Genomic DNA, 19083 nt, shown 5'->3' with positions numbered 1-19083 from the left:
GTTTGGAAGAAATTGATTCATGTACATATAATTATGAGGAAATTCCGGACAATATTATGTTAGAAATTTTATTAAATTATGAAAAAGAATCAGAGGAATAAATTTATCTTTAATAATATCAATTGTATCAGACAATATTCTTTTTTATATGTAATTCATGAAGTATTACCAAAAATGTTCAAAATATAAAGTGAGACTTATAGTATACTGTTCAACTATTTTTCTGTTACATAGTAAGTTTACTCATAGTTACTACCTTTCTCCCACTATATTATCTCATATGAATATTTTACACCTCATTTTCATAAGTGAACAGGACAGACTACTCATGATCCCCTAGAAATTCTCAGGGAGTGCTTAAAAGATCTGTTTCTCCTTTCCAGACAGACTATATTATGAATTCCTTATACCACAAAAAATACAATAACAACATGCAAGATGTCTACAAAGAAGATGGTGAACATTAAATTTAAGTCTCTTCATTAGTACCTACATGTAGGTACTTACATAAAATAAACAAATAAAAAAAAAAACAATTCATAAACATACAATTTTTGAAGTGATTATTTTTCCATAGTACGCTCCCCAATACGCTCCCCCGTGCGCGCACCAGGCGCTTCCCCCGCGAAAATCGAAAAAAAAAAAATTTTTTTTGAGGCCCCGCGGGGCCCTTTAATGGCCCCCATATCAAACCTAGGGGGTCAGGGGGGGTCTACCCTGCCCCCTTATGGTCAATTCCACCCTTTGTTTTTGCCACCTCTTATGACTAGATTTTACCGATAGACAAGATGGCGGCCTCTCCGGACTGTTTAGAATGTTTACAGACAACTGAGAGCCAACCAGCTTTCTGCGCGCAAGTCGCGTGTCGCGCCGGGAGCGCTCACGGGTGCGCGCACCCGAGAGCGCCTATAGATATATATATTTTTTTGAACGTTAATTTCTCAAAATCCACTGAAGCACATATCTTGAGACATAGCAAAGGCACATCGGGCTACCAGTCCCTAAAATTTTGCCAAGTTTGGTGGAAATCCATTCAGCCGTTCGGGCTAAAAGTGAAATCGACCGCCCTATGGAAATTAACATGGGGAAAACGCGTTTTGGGACCCCCCTTTTATCTCAGCCCCCGCTTGACGAATCCCCCCCAAACTTTCAGGGAAGGACCGGACCGCCATGAGACCATTTTCCTGAAAATTTCAGGCAGATTCGTCAACCGGCGCCAAAGTTATTCAAAATAGAATGTTGAGATTTAACATTGAAAATTATCCTAACTATAACTACCTACTGGCGACCGCCAGTAGGTAATATATATATATATATATATATATATATATATATATATATATAATTCACTGAAAAAAACATAGGTTATAGACCATATATAGTTAGGAATTTGCATTTACAAAACCTTGAAAATTCACTGAAAAAACCATAGGTTATAGACCATATATAGTTAGGAATTCGCATTTACAAAACCTTATTTTACTCACACAAAACCATTGAAATTCCATATATAGTTAGTTGCACTAACTATATATCGCGCACCCGCAATCCACTGCTGATGATGTCACATATTACATCATTCATGACATGGTCAGTGACATCACTGATGACATCTCAAATGACATCACTGATGACATCTCAAATGACATCACTGATGACATCACTGATGACATCTCATTTGACATTACTGATCACATCACTGATGATATCATTCATGTGATAATACGATGAACCTCTTCAGACTCTAATATAACCTTAGATACAATCAGTGTAAACAGACACTCACAGACTGTCACTCATCCATGGAGTTACTCACACACCTAGTCAGTCATGCAAAGAATCAATCACACCTCCATTTCCTCAACTATACAGTTATACAAACTTTACTTATTCAAACATATACTAACACATATTTACTCTCTTATACAATCCCTGATACAAGTTCACAATGATCCATACAGCCACTCACACATTCACTGGCTCTTATGCACAGTTATTTATATATGTCAAATCTCACATGTACTGTGTTTTACATATGTACTTACTTTGACATGTAGCACTGAGATATCCATTCACTCACCAATACACTCATGCACACAGTCAACCGCCCATACAGCTGTTTCCACATGTACTTTTGAAACCATACAGCTAGTGAATCAACTGCTCACACATCTATGCACAGAGTCATACACCTCCCAGCCACCCACACACACACTCAGTCTCCCATACAAATACTTGGGCAACCAATCAATAACCCATATAGTTACTCATATAGCTACTTATCAACACATGCAACAGTTTACAGAACAACAGACATAATGATGCACAAATTAAGACAGTTTAGTCACTAACCCATGCACTAAGTGAGACACATTTAATCACTCACTCATACAGTCAGTCATGCACCTACTAAATCCTTCATCCAGACACTTATACATCCACTCATTCTTCAATATGTAAGACATATTTTAACTTTACAGAAACATACAGTCACTGGATGTTGTCATCAGTGATGTCATCAGTGATGTCATTTGAGATGTCATCAGTGATGTCATCAGTGATGTCACTGACCATGTCATGAATGATGTAATATGTGACATCATCAGCAGTGGATTGCGGGTGCGCGATATATAGTTAGTGCAACTAACTATATATGGAATTTCAATGGTTTTGTGTGAGTAAAATAAGGTTTTGTAAATGCGAATTCCTAACTATATATGGTCTATAACCTATGGTTTTTTCAGTGAATATATATATATATGTATATATATATATATATATATAAATATATATATATATATATATACATATATATATATATACTAGCAGCCCGTCCCGACATTGTCCGGGTATGAATTGCTGCCGGGCAAGGGTATATTGTTTTGTAGGATTTCGTTTTTATAGCATTTCTTATCTGTGACAGGCCTGTGAAATGCTCCGAATCACAGTGCACTGCTGATGCACTTAAGAGTGCGCGTTCAGTAGTGTGTGAACACGAGTTTCCCTACTTTATTTTTCCTTGCAATATTATATAGCGCGAACTCGACAACATGGCATGAGCACAATTTACATTACAGAAGAACACATTAATTTGTGGTAGGCACGGGGAGACAAAGTGATTTGCCTGGAATCACAGGATGTTGAGCTGATGCCGAGATTCGAACGTAGCTCCCCAGCTCTAAAGTTCGCAATTCTAGAGCTTGTGGTGGGAGGTGTGTCTAAAAGTGTATGTCGGTGCTGGGCATCAATGAGAGAGACCTGTGCATTTTTCAAATGGGTGGTGCAAAAATATGAGTATGTTGCTGGAGATGTGGGCCGCTGTGCCTCCAATGTACTTACCGGGGAAGGGTAAACACCCAATATTCAGCAACTTTCTTTCCACATACCATCACTCCGCATACTTTCATTACGAAAGTACCGGGGCCCTCATTTATGAGAAGTGATGCATCGATGCGTGAAAGCAGCGATGCGTCACTTCTCAGTGCGCCCTCCTTGCGACATGATAGATGCGTCATAATTACTGTATGACGCATAATGTCTCAAGGAGTTACAGATACGTCAGTATTTCTGACGTATCTGTAGGCGCAAAAGTGACGCATTGCTGGAGTGTGTCATAAAAGTGACACAACTCCAACAATGTGAAAGGGCCTGCATCAGTCTTACGCCTGCTGTGAGGCAGGCGTAAGATATAGACTCATTTGCGTCCTAGTAGTTGTGCAGTGAAATCTCAAAGATTTCACTTCGTCACTTCTACGACCCATTCTTGCGTCAATACGCCCCCCCCTTGCATACATTATACCTGGCGCAGGTATAATGTGGAGCAGGGGTTTACAAAGTGACGCATCTACCTAGATGCTTCACTTTGTAAATATGGCGCAACAGGGTGCATTGTTTACGCCACTGATGCATCACAAAAAGTGACGCACCGGCGGCATAAAAGTGACGCACTGCTTCAAAAATGAGGCCCCATGACTCCGCAAAGCCATTATAACGCATGGAATTACATTTTATATGCTTTTACCACGCATACATTTACAATGAAATTCGTTGTAAATGCATGAATGGTAAAAGCATGTTTTTTTAATGTTTGGATAAGGTAGGGGTATATGTTTTGGGGTACTGAGGTATATGTTTTGGGGTGTTTGGGTATTTTTTTTCTTTCACAACCAATTTTATTGAGCAAATGAGCAATAAAAACGTGGCATCCCCAAGACCGAAGATCACCACGACAATATCGGTACAGTAAATCACATAGGCAGCAAATGTTCAAGCAGGTCTTAAGAATAGGCTCAGTATGAAAAACCCCCTCTAACACCCCCTACCCCTCAACCCCGACCCCTCCAACCCCAAAACTCCCCCCCAACCCCTCCAACCACACGTGTACATATAGCAATAGAATAACATGCGTAGGTGCAGCGCAACTGGAGCGTCACTGCTTCGGGCCAACAATGTCACTGCTTTCAAATGTCCTCCTCTCGCTCCGCTGGGGGATCCAGGGACAGACCCCGGTAGTCGGCCCATCGCTTCCAAATTTTGTAGTGTTTGCACGGGCAGCCCCTCGCCTCAAAGATCGGCCTTTCGAGGCCCATGAAATAATCCAGCCCAGCTCTCCACGCAGACAGGGGGGGGCCCTCACCACTTTCCACGCCCGGGCCAGATCCCGCTTGGCAACAACAAGCCCCAAGAGCAACAAATGGCGCTTATATATGTTCCCCCCAATCCCAACCATAATGTGCAATAATCCCAGCCGATGGGTACGGGGAAGGTCCCAGCCCAGGACCTCGGACAGACAACTCCACACACCCCTCCAGAACCCAGACAACCGACCACACGACCACACAGTATGTATCAGAGACCCAGGCACCGCCCCACAGCGCAAGCATTCCGGGGATGCAATCAACCCAGCTCTCCACAGCCATTCACGAGTATAGTAGGCTCGATGCAAGTATTTAAATTGGATGAGCCGGAGCCGGACAGCGATGGTGGTTCCACGTGGGGATTCTAGCGCCTCCCTCCAATCGTCCTCATCGAGAGGGCCAATGTCCACCTCCCATGCCGCCCGAAGAGAGTGTAGGGTAGAGGAGCAATGAATGACCAGCGTCTGGTATATCCGGGAAACCTTTCTGTCCCCCAGATCCCCCATGAACACTTTTGCCTCAACCGGGCTGAATTCCGGCAGGGAGTCTAGGTTAGCGATGCTCGGGGTGAGGGCATGGCGCAGCTGCAAGTAACGGAAGAACTGGGACTGAGGCATTTGGAACTCTGTACGGAGTTCCTCAAATGATTTAAGGGTGGCGCCGGACATGACCTGGCCCATTAGCGTGATACCTATGGCTTCCCAGCCTTCAAACCGGTCAGGGCCGCCAGCTCTGGGAGCAAACCATTGTGCCAAAGCGGCGTCTCGGCCGTTAACTTGCCCCACCAGCCCATGCGGCGTAGGGCCTGCCTCCACACAGCAAAGACCACTCTGGTAACCGACGGCAATACGCGGCGCAGGCAAGACGAATACAGAAGGGTGTGGAGTGTATGGTCACCCATGAGCGACCATTCCAAGGCATAAGCCGGATCCCCCCTATCACTGTACCACCATTCATTAAGAATAAGCAGTTGGGAAGCCTGGTAGTAGGAGAGGAGGTCCGAGGTGGCCAGGCCACCACAATATGTAGACAAGAAGCATGTCTTCAACGCCACCCTGGCCGCACCGCCAGCCCATAGGAATCGACCCAGCACAGAGTTAACTTGACGAAACCACTGTGGGCCGATAGGGTACGGGAAATTCTGAAGTTGATACAGGAGACGCGGAAGCGCCACCATTTTGAAGATGGCTGACCTTCTAAAGATGGTAAGCGGCATCCTGGACCAAGTCTTGACATTAGCCTGGACCCGCTCCCACACTGGCAGGACGCCACGAGCCCAAGCCACGTCGCGTGACTCCGATAGGAAGATGCCTAGATACTTCAGACCATCCGTCGCCCCCCGCAGTCCCTCAGCCCAGGGGTCAGTCACAACTCCGCCGCCCAGCACCCACAGGGTCGACTTATGAAGGTTGAGTCGAAGACCAGAGATCTCGCCAAAGACGCGCATGACCTCCAGAACCCGGGGACCCGAGCGTTGTAAGTCGGTGAGAAAGAAGAGGACATCGTCCGCATACAGTGCGATCCTATAAACCAGGTCGTCGCTCCAGACAAAGCCGCGTAGCTGAGCATCCGCCCGCACCCGGGACGCCAGGGGCTCCATAGCAAGGGCGAACAGGTACGGGGATAGAGGGCAGCCCTGCCGAGTGCCCCGACCAATGCGAAAGCGCCCGGAAGTGGCCCCGGCCACTCGGACTGAGGCCGTGACGTTAGTGTAGAGCAAGCGTAGGTACGACAAGAACACTGGACCTAGGTTAAGGCGGATCAATAGGGTAAACAGGTATGCCCAGCTCACAGAGTCAAAGGCCCTGTCCATATCTGCAAGTAGAAGTGCCGCCTGCTCATCTCGAGCGCCCATGGCGTCAACCGCCGCTTGCGCCCGCCGAATATTATGATGAGTGGCCCTATGGGGCATGAATCCGGCCTGGTCAGGATGGACCAGGTCAGTAATAAGGGGCAGCAGTCGGTTCGCCAAGGCCTTAGCCAGAATTTTGGCCTCGATATTTAAAAGAGAAATGGGCCGGTACGAGTCGTGTCTGTCCGGCGCCCTGCCCGGCTTCAAGAAAACCACGATTTCGGCATGGCGCCAGTCGGGTGGCAGTTCCCCTTGGGTCCGCGCTGCCTCCAGCACGCGCCTATACTGAGGCCCCAGCTGGAGGTGGAACTTTTTATAGAATTCGCATGGGTAGCCACTCGGGCCCGGCGCCTCCCCTGTGTTTAGTTGTCCCAGGGCCTCCCCGAGTTCCTCAGCCGTGAGCGGGGCGTCTAGTGCAGCTCTGGTCTCATCTGAGACGGCCTGCGGCAGCAGGTCGTCAAGATAGGCCGAGATCTCCTCCGTCTCTAGGTGGTCTCGGGAGGCGTACTGCGTCTCATAATAATGGGCAAAGCTAGCTGCGAGCATGTCTGGGTTTGTCATAACCGAACCGTCTTCCGCCGTAAGACCCGGCAACACGAGAGGCTGGAAGGTCGCCTGGCACAACCTGTGGAGCATTGTACAGGACTTGTCGCCCCACTGATAAATCCTGCTACGCGTGGCAAGCCACGCCTGTCTGGCCTCGTCATATAGGACCGAGGTGTACGATTGCTGGGCCTGCAGGAGCTGCCGTATCGCGTCCTCGTCGCCCCCATCCCGGCTACGATGTTCCAACTCCTCCACGCGGGTGGCGGTGGCCACAATGGCCTCCCGATGCTTCCGCCGTGCAGCCACACACCAAGCAATATCAACACCCCGTATCGTGGGCTTCAGCGCCTCCCACACCACCATTGCATCCACATCCCCCACTAGGTTATCTCTCCAATAATTATCAATCGCCTCACGCAAGTGATGCACATACTCGGGCTGCTGCAAATGCCACGACGACATCCGCCATCGAAACGGCTGTCTCTTCGAGGGGAGGCCTATAGTAGCCACAACTGGGGAGTGATCAGACAGACCTCTGGGGAGTATCGCAGCATCCCTGACACGGCTCAGACAGGCACCAGGCACAAACAGATAGTCAAGTCTCGAGAAGGAACCATGCACCGCCGACACATACGTGAATTCACGCGCAGCAGGATGAAAGTGGCGCCAAACATCAACCCAGCCCAAGCTATCCACCGTTGCACGCAATCTAGTGTGGGCGGCTGCAGGGGGGGGATCCACAGCAACAGGCACCCGTCTCTGGCGGTCCAAGCCCACATCCATAACCTCGTTCCAATCACCCCCAACCACAGTCAGCACATCCGGAATTTCGTCCCATAACCCAAACAGTCTCTCAGACAGGGCCCACTGCATGGGAGGGGGGGCATACACGCTACCAAAAACCACCTGTTCGGCACCCAGCAGGCCCTTGATGAAGACATATTGGCCATGAGGGTCAATCCATTGCTTTTCATGTACATACGCTAATCTGCGATGGACCAAGATAGCCACCCCTCGTGAGCCCCTCGCGAAGCCTGCATGGTACACTTGCTGGAAGCCGAATCTCTGGAGGCTAAGGACCTTGGAGCCCAACATATGGGTCTCCTGAAGCAACAGCACATCCACAGACTCCCTTTTCCCCCAGCGTAACACAGCCCCACGTTTGATTTTATCAAGGATCCCCCTCACATTCCACGTCACAACGCGAATGGCCTTATGAGGAGACAAAGTCGTATGATCAGCCATCATCAAAACAGTTCCCTCCACCGGGCCCTCCGCGCCACCCCGGTGCACCCCTCCATCCAAATGATCCAGCAGCAATATACACGTGTGGTCCCACCCCCCCAGCCCTAATGCCCAGCAGTCCACCCCAGGCCCAAACCCCCCCAAACACCAACAACAGAACAACGCCCCCCCTCGCCCCACTCCCCCCACCCCAATACCTCATAGAACATTGAAGTATCTGTCGCGGCATGGAGAGACCCGGGTCCAGAACAGAGGACCCAGGGCCCGCCATACCAATGGATCCCAACACCCCGGTCATCACACACTCACCACCCCCCCAACAACACCCACAACTCGTGAGGGTCTGAGGCCCATAGAAGCCGCCTCCCGAGCCCCACAGTGTTCCCACCCATAGTCTCAGAGTGTCTCAGACGTATACTGACTGGCATGAATAAAGTCTCAATAGAACAGTCTCACCAGCCGATCCATCGCGATGTAGGGCAGCACATCACCCGGCAGAAATAAGGTCCAGTCCCCATCAGATTTCAGCTACCATCATCGGAATGTTCCGAATCCCTCGCGCCCTCGGTCTGCGTTGCACTAGCGGAGGCTGACCGTTTCCGCGATCTAGACCTCCGGTGTCGTCCTTTTCGGTTTGGGCGGTTCGTCCGCTCCGGCGACGATCCCTGGGACCTGCCCGGGTCCAGCCCCGGTTGGGCATGCGGCCTGAGTCTCACTGCTTCATCAGTCCAACGAAATACCTCCTCGGGCGTATCAAAGAAATGCGTCCGGGACTGGTACACCACTCGCAGGCGGGCCGGGTACAGGAGGGAGTACTGGAGCTTCAGGCCCCGCAACTTGGCTTTGGCGGCCACAAAGGATTGTCTCTGCTGCTGCACCATTTTCATATAATCCGGGAAGATCATGATGGTATGGTTTTCATAGGTGAGCGAGCCCTTGTTCCTCGCCTCCCGCAGTATGACATCGCAGTCGTGGTAGTTCAACAGCCGGGCAATAACAGGCCGAGGACGCTCACCCTCCGGCGGCCGCTGAGTCAGGGCCCTGTGCGCTCTCTCGATCACAAAGCACGCGGACAGTGTCCCTTCGGGGAGCCAGCTCTCCAGCCACTGGGTCAGAAACCGCTCCATGCTATCCTTCTCGCACCGCTCCGGAAAACCAATGAAGCGGAGGTTGTTCCTCCGTGTGCGCCCTTCGGCATCCTCCACTCGGGCCGCTAGAGTCTTCTGGATACACTCCACCTCCGCCATTCTCTTCTTCAGTGCACCAATGTCCGTTTCGGTCACCGAGATTCGAGATTCGGTCTCGGTGATCCGCTCCACCGCATTGCAGAGGTCTTGGCGTAGCAGTGTAATGTCCGCTCCCACTGCCCCGATTTTAGCATCAAGCATGTCCCGAGATTGGGTGATGGCAGCAAGGATCGTTGCATTGTCCGGCCCAGACCCGCTACCGCCGCCAGATGCCCCGGAGCCACCGCTGGGCCCCGTAAATTTATCAATAGGGCCATGCTTAGGCGGGCCTCCTCCACCAGCCCTGGTCATGGCCGATCTCAGGCTCAACGGGACCTCACTCCGGACGGGGCGGGCACCACCGGTGATGAGTCTCAGTAGTCCCTCGGGAGCAAGTCCGCTGCTATGAGCGCCGGAGGCCTCTGGCCCTGGAACGGGATGCCGGCGTTGGTGCCCTCTAGGGAAGAAGGGGCAGGCCAGTACAGTCCCGGAGTCGCGACACTCGAGGCCCCGGCTTCACAAGGGCGGGACAGGCCTCCACCACGCCTCGTCGCCTGCAAGTGTCTTCTCAAGGCGCAGGAATATATGGCACCTCTGCGATCCGCGAGCAACTGAAGCTGCAGAGCTGGGTCGAGATCTGCGCCGTTGATGCCACCTCCAGCAGCGCGCTTGCAACCGCCACTGGGCGTCTCGAAACTCGAGGTCCCCGGTTCACAGCCGGTCACTAGGCCGCACGTCGCCGCCGCCGCCACTGGGTCCCAGAAGAGGTAAAATCGCAGGATCAAGACACCAGGTACCAACTGCGGGCTCGGGGGCCAGGATAAATGAGCAGATTAAGTCCGGGCCGGCGGGAGCTCTACAAGACTGCGACCGCCATCTTCGCCCGCCAAGCCACGCCCCCCGTGTTTGGGTATTTTAAGGGTTCAGATATAGTTTTGGGTTATGGGGTACAGGGGTAGTTTTAGGGTTTAGCGATAAGTATGGATTTTGGGGTACAGGGGTATTTTTAGGGTTCAGGGCTAGGTTTGGGTTTTGGGGTATAGGGGTATTTTTAAGGTTCAGGGGTAGGTTTGGGTTTTGGGGTACAGGGGTATTTTAAGGGTTCAGGGCTAGGTTTGGGTTTTGGGGAACAGGGGTATTTTAGGGTACAGGGGTAGGTTTGGGGTACAGGGTTATTTTTAAGGTTCAGGGCTAGATTTGGGTTTTGGGGTACAGGGGTTTTTTAAATGAAATGAAATGATGAAATGAAATGAAATGAATGAAGCTTATATAGTGCATGACTTACCCTGGGGCATCTCCGCGCTTGCTTAGGGAACCCGTCCTGGTATTCCCCTGTGAGATAACCCTGGCAGGGTATCCACAAGGTGAAAGCCAGGCATCCCACCGCGAGGGGCCGTTGTGGATATTAAGCAAGCTATTGCCCAGAGTCGCAGAGTGTGAACCCGTGAGTCGAGAAGGCACCGGAGCGAGAATTAACGAGTCTGTGGAATTTTTGAGCCCAAGACCCGCCGAGGCGGGGAATTGAACCCTGGCCCAGGGCCGAACTCAAGCTCCAGGTCTGCCGCCTCTAACCCCTGACCCACACTTCCCCTTTTTTAGGGTTCAGGGGTAGGTTTGGGTTTTGGGGTACAGGGGTATTTTTAGGGGTCAGGGCTAGGTTTGAGTTTTGGGGTACAGGGGTATTTTAGGGTTCAGGGGTAGGTTTGGGTTTTGGGGTACAGTGGTTTTTTTTAGGGTTCAGGGCTAGGTTTGGGTTTTGGGGTATAGGGGTATTTTTAGGGTTCAGGGGTAGGTTTGGGATTTGGGGTACAGGGGTATTTTAAGGGTTATGGGCTAGGTTTGGGTTTTGGGGTACAGGGGTATTTTAGGGTTCAGGGGTAGGTTTGTGTTTTGGGGTACAGGGTTATTTTTAAGGTTCAGCGCTAGGTTTGGGTTTTGGGGTACAGGGGTATTTTTAGGGTTCAGGGGTAGGTTTGGGTTCTGGGGTACAGGGGTATTTTTAGGGTTCAGGGCTAGGTTTGGGTTTTGGGGTACAGGGGTATTTTAGGGTTCAGAGGTAGGTTTGGGTTAGCACACAATATGAGACATGGCATGAAGGGCGGAACGTACCACACGACCCCAGCGTTTGTCACGCCCCCAGCACACGCCCACAGCACAACGCAGACACGCCCACAAGGGACTGCTTTGCTGGCATGGTTCATTTTCCTTTTAGGTGTATCTGGTGGGCGTCTGCATAGCCTATGTCCTTCTGCTGCAACTGCCCATTCCAAAGCTGTATCGGGTGTTGTGATTGGTGCTGTGGTTCCTGAGATTACCCGCCTCAAAGGTTTGGGCTCTCTCTTTATTCTATTAGTATGGATCAAGCTGCAGTTCCCCTCGCCATCCCTAGATGTCCCTGATGAGGCAAATGCAATAGTATCTATATCTATACTACTATTATAAAGAGAGAACTTGCACCTTTTGGCCAGGTAAACTCAGGAACCACAGCACCAATCACAACACCCAATGCAGCGTTGGAAAGGGCATTTGCAGCAGAAGGACATAGGCCATGCAGACGCCCACCATATACATTTAAAATGTAAACGAACCGTGCCAGCAAAGTAGTCCCTTGTGGGCGTGTCTGCATTGTGCTGTGGGTGTGTGCTGGGGGCGTGACAATCGCTGGGGGCATTCCGTCATGAGTGTTGTTTTTTCTTCCCAGGTTCTATACATTCCTGCTCCATTTTCTTAGAACCACCCCAAGCACAGTTATGGGCAAAAATACAACTAAAAGGACCTGCAAAGCATTATGGGATAAGCTTAGCATAATTTTTAGAATGCATGAAAGGGTTTCAATGTTTTGGAATTGTACTCATCAGGGACATCTTGGGACGACGAGGTGAACTGCAGCGTGATGTATAATATTTTAAATGCTATTGCATTTGACTCATCAGGGACATCTAGGGACGGCGAGGTGAACTGCAGCTTGATATATAATATTTTAAATGCTATTGCATTTGCATCATCAAGGACATCTAGGGACATGAGGTGAACTGCAGCTTGATGTGAAATATTTTAAATGCTATTGCATTTGCCTCATCAGGGACATCTAGGGACCATGAGGTGAACTGCAGCTTGATGTATAATATTTTAAATGCTATTGCATTTGCCTCTTTGGGACAACTGGGGAGAACAAGGTGAATTGCAGCTCTTTGTAGAATTATTTGGATACTATAATATTAACTTCCCACTGCTAATCTCGTCCCATAATGCTTTGCAGGGGCTTAAACTCAAAATCATCACCTCTCTCACTGCTTGCTGGAAGCTAATTTCACTTTTGTGAAATGACTATATGCATTTTAGCATGTAGAAATACTTTACCTTGAATTTATGAGGTTTCTGTTTTAATAATTGGAAATCTGACGGAAAGAAATATTGCGGATTTATTGTACCAAGTTCGCGCCAATTCCGCCCACCCCTACTTTAAATACCCCTGCACCCCATAATCATAACCCACCCTTACTCTATAAAATACCCCAACACCCTTAAACACTAACCCATCTTAACCCTATAAATATACCCTGCACCCCAAACCTATCCCTAAACCCTAAAAATACCCCTGTACCCCAAAACCAAAACCTAGCCCTGAACCCTATAAATGGGTCCTCAAAACCCAAACATACCCCATAACCCTAAAAATACCCCTGTACCCCAAAACCCAAACCTACCCCTGAACCCTAAAATACCCCTGTACCCCAAAACCCAAACCTAGCCCATAACCCTTAAAATAACCATGTACCCCAAAACCCAAACCTAGCCCAGAACCCTAAAATACCCCTGTACCCCAAAACCCAAACCATCATACAATTCATCCTTAAAAAAATGGAACTGATTGCTCTAGATCCGAAACCAAATTATGCACAATTAAAATGTCCAAATCATCAGGGTATGTACTAGAGGGGATGGCATAATTTAGAGAAATTTAAAACAAGTATTTACAAAGGTTCAGGAGGACCATGCACATCACACACTATACAATACCCTGTCCCACACTAATCCTTTAGGAACTGGAACTGCTATAATGTTCACCAGGGACAGGTCCCTTAGTTCACAGTTCGATGATGGACGTGGTTTTAGTACCAAGTTCATATGTTGGACAGAAGAGTGTTCTAAGAGAAAATTTCCATTCACAAGTACAAAAAATACAGTTATTAAACCAATCCATAGTACCAGGAAAAGTATCTAATTGTAACACGGAGTTGTAACCAGGGCTCAACAAGTTATGTCTTTTTCGGCTACAGATAGAGATGATAAACTAGTAGCTTGAAAAGGAGTGGCGATGTTGGCAATTCAGGTTCACTGAGATCCGATGAAAAGTCGTCTTAATGCCCAAAGTAGCCATATGCCATCCCGTCCATTTTTGGCAGCTCAGCAGGTTTCGTAGAAAAAAAGAGATGACTCGATCTGTGCTGTATTCACAGATACAAGGCAACAATGTCTCAACTGGTGATCACTTAAGAAAGACAAGTATAATGTACAACAAGTCAATGTCAAGCACATAGATAATAAAGGAGACCACAATGATTTAAAGAGGACCAAAAGGAATGGTCGGTATTTTTAAGGTAAAAGTAATTGTATCTGCACTACATTACATGATTTCTTATGGTAACCCAAAAGTACACTGTGCACAAAGTGCTTGTGATAAGGTGAACGGTGCAAGTGACACGTGAAAACGTGAGGTAACAGCAAAAACAGTGCAAAAAAACAAGAATACATGATGGTTACAAAAATAGTAAGTAAGACATTTATACAGGATTTAAACTATTTTTGGAACCAAGATGATGCCTAGAAATGCGCTGAACAGTCTATGTCATTTTGACCTGGATATTTTCAGGTCATCATCAGGACTGGATTACTTAAAGTTGGTTTGTGCTGTATGAGGGATAACTGGGGAAGTGACAGGCATGATAACAGATGAGTAGAAGTAAGGGTGAAATGGGCTACCTGTGATTGAGGTAGTGACGACAACTTTGGATAAGGGTGAGTCAAACAGGGAGGGTATCCAAATTGGTCTGTGGAAAAAGGATAAAGAAGGGGCTAATAAATTCTAGGTCATGATAAAAACTCACAAATCCTTCATAACAGATTTAGTGTCAGCCAAATGCTGGGGCCAAACCCATAGGAATCTAGAGTATTAATTCAATGCCACCAAGATGTGCTTGTAATAGACACCTGCAAGATGTTTGTCTGAGATCAATAAAGATGTTTGTGGTGGACATATTACAGCAGATAATAACATCACAGATAAAGAGAGGGTCCCAGGGAAAGTTTAAAGACCACAGCACAATCACGTTCCCCACTCTAACAGTATACACACTAAAGAGGGATTGTGGGTCTAAAATATGCTGTCTGTTGAACAGTGTCTGAGAATCAACTCAAAAAGGACATAAAGGACCAAAGTGAACCAAGTGCCACGGGATACCTCCACACTCGTAAACGTACCCATCAGTTGTCAAACGATTCCACCCTTATCATCATTTGGGACTCCTCAACCAGAGGAGAGCAATCCTGCAACCACTTGATTGTGAAAGGGTGGTTGCCCTAATGTGTTTTGGCGGTGTAAGGCAGATAACAGTGAAAACTGAAAAAAGCAGTGTATGAAAATAAAAGATCTATAACCTGAAATGGGAAGCTGATTACTTATTGTTGACAATTGATACTACAACACTCTATACAGGTATCAGACATGCAAATGGGTTAAATGCCATCAAATTCTATCTAGGTCAGCGGCCTCTGAAGTTTTTGCACCATACCCAAATGCTTTTAACAATGATAAATACCTGTCTTGAGAGCAATTATTTTTTGTTCAATGGAAAACTCTTTCATCAATTGTGTGGGGCTGCGATGGGCACCTGCTTCCCCCCAGATATGGGGATGTAATTTGAGATGTCATCAGTGATGTCATCAGTGATGTCATTGACCATGTCATGAATGATGTAATATGTGACTTCATCAGCAGTGGATTGCGGATGCGCGAGTTATAGTTAGTACAACTAACTGTAACGGAGGAATTTCAATAGTTTTGTATGAGTATGAGTATGAGTGAAAGGACCAGCTAACTATAACACCCCTAAAACCTATGTTTTTTTTTGCTAATTTCTAAGGTTTTTTAAATCGTAATTCCTAACTATAACATGTGTGAAACTTATGTTTTTTCCAGTGAATTTATAAAGTTTTTTCTATTATAATTTTTAAATGTATTAATTGTTATATTTTTTTTCATGTTGTTTTACTACATTTTTTAATCCATTTTTTAGATATCTTATTTTTTAAATGACAGTAGACATTTTTTATAAAAATACATTTTTCCAAAAATTAAAAATAATTTTTTAAAAAAATTATTTCATGTTCTTTTAAATATATTTATATTATTTGCTTTGATATTTTTTTCCTTTTTTTTTGAGTCACGCACCCAAAGCGCACCCTTCTCGTTCACTGTGTGGAACAAGTCCATCATTTTAGGATTGTTGTGTAGGATCTGCGTAGGGTGTGCGACGAGTATGACCTAAAATGAGTATGACTTCCCCAACGCGGACGTTATGCGACTGGTACGCGACTTGTAGCGTATACGCGACATGTATGTATTATGCGACGGGCCGGTCACGCAGTTGCTCGTGATGTCATATGCATATTGGACGGGATGGGTGCGCGACCCCCATAAAAATTTTTAATGTTCAAAAACGTATATATATTTAATATAAATATTAAGACAAGACATTATCTGATAATATTCTTTAACTTTCAATAAAGTTACATTACTTATAAATGCGAGTTGGGTACGAGCTGCAGTGCATACGCGCACCCTACGTGTACCTATGTGACCAGAAAAGAAGAGATTTGATAGGTTCATAACACTTCCTATTGTATCTATTGAACGGCCCAACCCATTTCAATCATTCTTTCCAGACTTTCTTGGAAGAAACATCTCTCTGCTGAGAAGAATCTTTTTTTGGAAAATTGGACAACTATTATTAGTTACAATGGCTTCAGGACACCACCTGATTCAGACAACTCTTCAAATGAGGAATTTGTTCAAGAATCTTCACCTCGTGAGAGGTACACCTCAGTAGTTTGGAAGTTTTTTTTTCCCTGAGGGACAGAAGAAAGTCAATGCAGTGAAGGTGACATGTAAAATCCGCAAAAGTGTGTTGTCAAGAGGTGACCCCAATAAGAAATACTCCTGCGGGACCGCAAGTATGTTGAAACATCTAAAACCATAGCATCCTGTGAACTTGGCAAGGGAGGAATGTAGAAGAGTGGCTCAAACCTCTCCTTCTGCAGTTCCTAGCACCTCTACTGGTGCTACGTCTGCTGGAAATCTGGACGTTCGTCCTCAATTTGCCAACGCAAAAATACACTGTATTAAGTGTAATAGATTGCTCTGCTATGGAGAGCATTCTCTTGATTTGGTTTGTCGAGCACTAGAGAATCATCTGTGCTATTTTTATTTTTTTTTCCCCTGAAGTTCATTGTTTTCTTCCTGCAGTTCTCTTTTTTTCTTATAAAAAAACAAAAAAAATCAAAATATTCATAAAAAAATGCAAAAAAATACAAAACTACAAAACAAAAAAAAAGTTATTTTCAGAACTACCTACTCTGGCTAAGAAAAGAGCTAAACTTATATGCAAGTGTGTGAAAGTTTAGATGAATGTATGTGTAGTGCATAATTGACTAAAAAAAGGCATTTGTGATGCGTGGTGAATGCATAAGTGCAGAACTATAAGGAAGTGCTGCAACATGACAATGTAAACTGTTTAACTACAGCATGCTGTGGTACTTCCGAAGCACAGGGATGCAACATATGTATATAAATATGTTGCAGGTCTGTGCTTCCCTCTGCACAGCTGCTTAAACTGCAGCCATGTGGTGACAGAAGCACAATTGCACCATGATGCAAAGATGTCCGTATCATGCGCAGATTGTTTTTGTGCAGGACGGGACACCTTCCTGCACAAAAACAATCTGTAAAGGCATTTTTCTCCTTCAATATATGCTGTGCATTGAAGCATGTATTGAAAGAGAAAAAATGAGAAGTGAAAACAAGTATCCTTGTTGTGCTTTGCTACACAAATTTGAGGATGGTGCAGCATTCACAAACATAGTCAGATTCATGATTTTTCATAAACTGGACATATGTCTTGTTCTAGGACTGTTCTGTGCAAACACGCACAGCAAACCCTATATATTGCCTTTTCAACACAAAGTAGTGTGTATGATGAGATTATATTTACATGGAAAACAAAAGGTACACAGAATGACTTTTCCTCACCTTATAATTCAGAAAGAGAGTTAATGGCTAGGCCAATTCTTATTATAGGAGTAAATTTCTGTACCGCTAACAGAGAACAAGATAAATGTATAAGTACTAATGTTTTAGGAAACTTATAACATATATTTATGTATGACTGAAGAGAAGGGATGGGGCCTAGTGTGACATGTGCAAAAACACTTAGTGATGTGCTTTGAGTTAAATAGTTGTATTTCTTATAATTATAAAATTACCAGGACCTACAACACCACCATATGATTCTATTGTGTATTATACCATGTATCTTGCAGGTGCACTGTAGCTGTCTCCTATTTGATACCTGACTGCAATGAAATTATCTGGCACAAATCTAGTTCATCCATCTTCCTTTTTTTCAACTGTGTGCAAACACAGGCCGTGGAGAATTTTAAAACTTACTTAAACTTACCTCAGCAGTAATACATCTAAAAAACACTACACATTTTATCTAGTTGTTTTTTATAATGTAGAATATAGTAAATTCCATATTTTAGAATTAGGATCTGTAAAAGAAAAGAACAAATAGTTATACTATGTAATATTAAATGTTTAACAGCACAGCATAATTTTAACATTTTACAAAGTAATTTCTTTGCCTTTTCTACTGTTCTGAGAATATATTGAATTTCACTAGAAACAGTGATTTCAATCATACTCATCACATAACAGCGGGCAAAAACAAAAACAATCAATTAGATTGTTAAAAAAAACAACAATCAACCTAAAATGCACCACATATATCCCCTCACAAATTAATAACTCACCTTTCAAATTGTTTTGTAGAATAAGAAGTATGTCAGTCACACAACAGATTTTCTTATACAGAATCTCTGTTCTTTACACCTCTCACCAAAACCAAAGAATAGCAAATGTTCCCTCCAATTTTGAACACATATACACTTAAACATGAAATCACATTGCTTCCCATATTAATTCAAAAGAATACACATTTCTATTGGTTACATATTTCAACCCTTTCCAATTGACATACATTTAAACCCTACCCCCAATCTGCATTCTGCATATATATATGTACAGAATTGTAGGAATCAAATTGAAATTCAAGATGGAGAAAAAATAGGATGTAACCGAGAAAGAACAATCAGAGCTGTACATGTAAGAGTAAATGGGTCACTAATTGTGTTATGATAATGAATTCATTTTTGTAAATGAAATATGGAGAACATCAAAAGCTTGTGGTGGGGATCCAACAAATTTATGTATGTAAATCCAAGTTCTATGGCCATATGA

Source organism: Lissotriton vulgaris, chromosome 1_2 (genome assembly GCF_964263255.1).
Source record: "Lissotriton vulgaris chromosome 1_2, aLisVul1.2, whole genome shotgun sequence".
Taxonomy (NCBI): domain Eukaryota; kingdom Metazoa; phylum Chordata; class Amphibia; order Caudata; family Salamandridae; genus Lissotriton; species Lissotriton vulgaris.
This window is presented reverse-complemented; position numbering follows the sequence as displayed.